Here is a 7074-nt window from a genome sequence, read left to right on the forward strand (position 1 = left end):
TCACGTAGCTGTGTCATAGGCCTTGTGTTAGCCCATGTGAAAACTGCACCTATATTATTTTTAAACATATTATGGGCACACGTCCATATAGCCTACCCATGTGTATCACATGGCCATGTGGCAGCCCATGTCCCAGACCTTGTGTGCCCAAAAATGACCAATTTCAAGCTTGATTTCCAACCATATGCATAGGTACTTATACCAATTCATATTACATGTTCACAATGCTGTAACCACAAATAAAAGCAACAAAACCATACCAATTGCAATCACCTAATACCGAAATAAGATGTCATGCTTGAAATCACAAAATGTTATCTATTCCAAACCACTATCATATATAACATCTACAAATCATAACTCATACATCAAATTTATCATGCCATATTCCTTCAACTTACCATTTCTTGAATGAACTCGGGATGAAACATGCATTCTTCATTTAATTACTTCTTTCACAACATCAAATACCCAACGCACACACATTTCAGATACTATGAGTCATAAAAAAACTAATCATATGTTCCTATTACATGCCATATAACCAAGTTATTAGAAATATACCAAAAGAGTCTCTGAGATAGTGTGTTTTTTTTTAACTTGATCCGATCTCCCAACTACAAAACGAAATCTACAAAACAAAGGACAAATAGAGGTAAGCTTACTTGAAGCTTAGTAAGTTCGTAAAAATAATAGTAGAGCTTACCACAATTCAACTTAACAACACAGTTGAATAACTAATAAGGTAATTCCTTGCTGTTCACAATCCACCACAGGTAAGAACTACACGTTTCATTAAATCAATTTTCTCATATGTTATTAGCTTGTCATTTCATAAATGTAGGGTATCGCTCATTCGAGCTAGTTTCTAGAACATTGACAATTTCACAATGTTGCTCACACAAGCTAACAAGGATTTGCAATATATGTAGGACCTAAGCCGTAGCTACAGTTTATTCACTAGAATAGAGTATTCAGTCATTTCACTAGTTCTTAATGTTGCTCACACAAGCTGTCGAAAATATGTAACTTATGTAGGATTCTTAGCCATTGGAATGATCTATACCATCAGAACAAAATATTTAATCATTTTATCATTTCATATCCCGGCCCAAGGCCGAATCACCTTAATCGTTTGCATCACCAACTCTCAATTGATCAAGTATGCTTAGAAATTCCACATCTCAAATATAGAAAATGTATGGAAAGAAACACTAATTATAAAAATTAGAAATACGAACTTACAAGACTGATTTGTAGTAACGGTCCAAAATAGCTCAATCAATGATCGACGTTATGTCAATTTATTATTTTAATTTTCAATTAACATCCATCAATATAATCAAAAAATTATACAATTAAAGCATATAATACATTTAATAATGTACTAAATTTAAACTGTATGAACCTACTAAACTAAATTGTAGTAAAGACAAAGTATAGGAGCTATTTGATAATTTTCTCTTTTCCTCGGTTTTCCACTCGTTTAGGATTTAAAATATTAATTCCATTCAATTCACTAAATTTAACAGAAATATTAATTCATTTTATGCAATTAAGTCATTTTTATATTTTTACAAAATTGCCATAAACATTTCACTTTTATTCAATTTAATCCTAAAGCCCCAAACATGTAAATTAACCATTTTTATTTAAAACCCACCTTGATTGATTATTCAAAGGTCTCCATACAGCCCCTATTTGCAATTATTTCACACCAAGTACAAGTAATTTTACCACATTAACAATTTAGTCCTTAAACGTTAAAGTCAAAAACTACTTTACAAAAAAGTCCTAACTAACAACAAAACTCAATAATCTTTCATAAAACTTCATAAACATCTCAATTTCATCAATGGCATAATCATCAACATTTGATAATTTTAAAAATCCCCAGGTTAGCCAGGTTAAGCTAATACGAGCTCAAAAACATAAAAATTACTAAAACAAAGCAAGAATTACCTACCCAATCAAGGTGCCCTAGCTTGGTCGAAGGTTTCCCCATGTCTCCCATGCCCATTCAGCTTGTCCAACAACAAGAAGAAAGAAAATTGATAATATCATCCTTTAAATCTTTTAATTTAACTTATTCTTTAATTATTTACAAAATTAACCCTTAATTTATACCTTATAAATCACTAAAACAAGTCAAAAAATGTACAATATAAATAAACATGGTATAATTACCATTTAAGGAAGGTTTAATTGCACAATTAGTCCTTTAATTAAATTAAATTCCAACTAAATAAATTAATTACAATTTAATCCTAACCTAATTAGGACTAAATGAGCAAATAGCCAAAAAGTTAGTGGATTTAATCATGCCACCACCTCTTCAACTTTTTGGCCATGGTTTGATTACCATATTGGTCCCTTTACTATTTTAAATCTATAGCAATTAACTTTTACCTCTTTTACAATTTAATCCTTTTACCTTTATTAAGCAATCAGTCGTCAAAATTACTGAACCAAACTTCAATTCACCTATTATACGACTCTGTAAATATTTAATAAAATGGCATTAAATTCCAGAAATGAGGTCCTAATACCTCATTTTAAATAACCACTTGACTTTTGAACCAAACCACTTATATTAACTTTTAATTCAATTGCTTAAAATGATCAAATCTAATTCAATAAAAAAATTATTATTGACTCGTATAATTTAAATACTAATTATACGAACTTACTCATCGGATTTGTGGTCCTAAAACCACTGTTTCTGACACTACTGAAAAACGAGCTATCTCTCCCCCTTAGGAAATTTCGTCCTTGAAATTTTTACCATGCAGTACATGTTTATTCTGAAATTTACCTTACAAACAAAATCATCGCTCATCAGAATATGAAAAATAACAATCCCATAACCATCTCGAATAAAGTGAACTTTATCTTCAGTTTCACTACTCAGGTTTGTTTCATTATTTAGTTTTCGCTCAATTCAAACAGTATAACAGGGTCCTACATTTCCCAGTTATCATTAAACTCGAGTATGCAACATCATAACATGTCCTCCAGAATTTGTATTTCCCACTCTGATAGCCCATTTGCCTGTAGATGAAATTTGTACTAAAATTAATTTTTAATGCTTAGAGCCTTGCAAAGTTTACCTTAAATTTTAGAATTAAGTCTCGGATTGATATAAAAAATAAACAATGATACTCCTTATAATCTAATAATCTCTGTCACATATGACTCGGCTCTTTTTTAAGTGAATAACCAATTCTGATTGGAGTAAATGAGCTGACTTTTTCAATCTATCAATCGTAACCCAGTTCAAATATTTCTTTCTTGGTGATACAGGAATACCATATACAAAATCCCTCGTGACTCGCTCCCCTTTCTACTCAGGAACCATGTCAGGCTGTAATAATTCTGACAGTACTTGGTATTCAGTTTTTATCCGAAAGAATAGAATATGTGTTACTCTAAGTCTTAAATAAAATGTCTTGTTTAGCTCCAGATTATTCAGAACACACATTCTATTACTAAAATTCATCATATTATCGGTATCCACTGAAATTCCTATAGACAGCTCACTCTGGATTTGCTCTCGTTAGGTCACAGCTTTGGCTGTCATCCCAAAATTTTCGGATTCCCTGAAGAAACAATGGTCTTGTTTTTAATTCAGTAAATACAGAATTATTTCTATAATCATCTCTTTCCTTCCCAGATTCAGGATAAGTTGATACAAGAACTCCTAAAATATTTTTTGAAGTTTTCCATATAGCAATAGAAAGATTTTTACCCAAATCTTCATGAAATTCATCTACCAGATTTACATAACCAAGAAAACCAACCTTATTGAATCAAAACTCACCTTTGTTATTTTTCTTATAAATTATTTCTCATACAAAGTCTGTAGTAATATTCTCAAATATTAAACATGCACAGGTTCTATTTGAAGTAGATCAAAATACCATCAATAAACATAACTACGACTATATATAAGTATCCAGATATAGCTGAACAATCTGACTCATCATATTCATAAATTAACAGAAGCATTAGTTAGTCCAGACAATATTACCAGAATTCATAATAATCACCTAAGTTCGAAAATCAGTTTCCAACATATCACAATTTCTCACTAGCAACTGAATAGTTGAATCTGTATTAATCTTCGCGAATACAGATACACCCTTTTAACCGATCAAATAAGTCAGTTATACGAGATAAAAATATATTTATTTTTTGTCTCGAATTTATTCAATTTACACATTTAGACAGAAATCCCAGAAATTCTTCAAGACCATATCAAGAAATCTACTAGCAACCAGCACATGATAAATCTTTGATCCTAATTCTTAAGTATCAAGTAAACAGATATATGAATATACCAAAAATATTTTACAATCGTTCTAAATCATTTATTTGTAAAGATAACTGAAATAACTTTGGTTGTACTATCTAGATTAATCGAACTCAACCATAATCCATTCACCATCTTGACAGTACAGATCAATTTATTTCAGATAGCAATTCACTACAGCATCATATGAACTTTGCCATCTTATTCCTAGACTAATATCACATTCATGAAAAGTCACAGTCATAGATTTTCAATAGATAGTTTTGACATACCAAAATAACCATTGTACTTTAACCCACTGGATTATGACTCTAATATCAACTCAGTTAATTCAAGAAATAGGTCTTTATCCGTTACTAATGCAGTGCGACAGATGAGTAAGTTGATCTAATACCACTCAGTCCATGTACGATAAATAACATCAAAGAGATAGAACATCCCAGGAATATTATCAGGCGCAGTAGCTCCAGATCTACCAATTGTGTCTTTGGTCCCACTACATTTAATTCTAGTGTTATTACTCTGTATATGCTCCTGTCTAAATGACATTTGATGACATTTCTCTTTCTGAATGCAAACTTGAAGAAATCCCAGTTAATTCTATCTCTATATACCACCACTGTTAATGTCAACTACCAATTATAAACCCTGTCTATTTATCAAAGACATAACGCCTGAAATAATCATCAAGGAAGAAAGTCGTATTTTCAAAATTCCCTGGGTGATTTCAAAATAGTATCCAACTCTAGTTGGGTGTTCATCTATTTACTTCTAAATTCTTCATTATTGTGCTTTTTAATCATTAAATAAAAACCATTTAACTTTTTAAATCAGTTAAGGACCCAAATATACCATAGGAAACATAACATGGGGGTAGCGGCTATAAGGTCACTGAATTAGTTTGCACCAGTTCTATAAACTACTGACTCATTAAATTAAAATACATTATGACTTCATTATCAAACATTTACGAAACCAGTAAACTATAGCTTACTTCCTATTCGGAAGCCAAAAATTTACTATCAAGCATTTGCAGAACCAGTAATCTATAATTTACTTCTAGTTTAGAAGTCGTAATTTTACCATTTACCTTTTACCTCATCAAGTTCAATATGATCAGATTCTATTAACATTCAAAATCTATAAGAAAAACAAGGGTTAGATCAGATCAATCAATATCACACTATCTCTGGTTTATATGGCATGTAATTTCAAGACTTCAAACACGCTACGTTCAGTCCGAGAACCGACTAAACTATAGCTTTGATACCACTAAATATAACACCTAAAACCTATTTCCATCACCAGAATAGGGTTACAGAGTATTACCGTATAAGATGGAACATTACATAACAAATAGTATTCAATTATCAATTTAATTCCATAATTACATATAATATTCATAATGAAATAAAACATTTTATTATGGCATTAAAGTCAAGCTTTCAAAACCCTAAAAATAAGTTACGGATATTCAAGGACCAAATTGGAATAAATCAAAACTTTTAGGAAAAATTTGAAAATTTTCAAATTAAGGGTCACACGATCGTGTGTTCAGGCCGTGTGATAGAGCCCATCTCGTGTGGCTCCAAACATGGCCGTGCGGCTATGCTACACACTTGTGTGCATGGACCGTGTAACTCTCTGATTCGGATCACACAGTCATGTCGCAGGCAATGTGCAAGTCCGTGTGACACTCAAAATGCCCTTACACAGCTGTGTCGCAGGCCGTGTGTCAACCCATGTGAAAATTGTACCCATACTATTTTTAAACACGTTCTGGGCAACATCTGTATGGCCTACCCGTGTGTATCATACGACCGTGTGATAGCCCATGTCCCAAATCGTTTGTGCCCAAAAATAACCAATTTCAAGCTTGATTTCCAACCATATGCATAGGTACATATACCAATTCATATTACATGCTCACAAGGCTGTAACCACAAATAAAAGCAACCAAATCATACCAATTTCAATCACCTAATACTGAAACAAGATGTCATGCTTGAAATCACAAAATGTTATCCATTCCAAACCACTATCATATATAACACCTACAAATCATAAGTCACACACCAAATTTATCATGCCATATCCCTTCAACTTACCATTTCTTGAATAAACTTGGGATGAAACGTGCATACTTCATTTAATTACTTTTTTCACAACATTTAATATCCAACGTACACGCATTTCAGATACTATGAGTCATAACAAAACTAACTAGATGTTCTTATTACATGCCATATAACTAACTTATTAGAAATATACCAAAAGAGTCCTTGAGATAGTGTGTTTCTCTGAGCCTGATCCGATCTCCCAACTGCAAAACGAAATCTAAAAAACAAAGGACAAATAGAAGTAAGCTTACTTGAAACTTAGTAAGTTCGTAAAAATAAAAGTAGAGCTTACCACAATTCAACTTAACAACACAATTGAATAAATAATAAGGTAATTCATTGTCGTTCACAATCCACCACAGGTAAGAGCTACATGTTTCATTAAATCAATTTTCTCGGATGTCATTAGCTCGTCATTTCATAAATGTAGGGTATCACTCATTCGAGCTAGTTTCCAGAACATTGATCGTTTCACAATGCTACTCACACAAGCTTACGAGGATTTGCAACGTATGCAAGACCTCAGCTATAGCTACAATTCATTCACTAGAATAGAGTATTCAATCATTTCACTAGTTCTCGATGCTGCTTACACAAGCTGTCAAAAATATGCAACTTATGCAAGATTCTCAGCCACCAGAA

This window comes from Gossypium arboreum, chromosome 6 (genome assembly GCF_025698485.1).
Source record: "Gossypium arboreum isolate Shixiya-1 chromosome 6, ASM2569848v2, whole genome shotgun sequence".
Taxonomy (NCBI): domain Eukaryota; kingdom Viridiplantae; phylum Streptophyta; class Magnoliopsida; order Malvales; family Malvaceae; genus Gossypium; species Gossypium arboreum.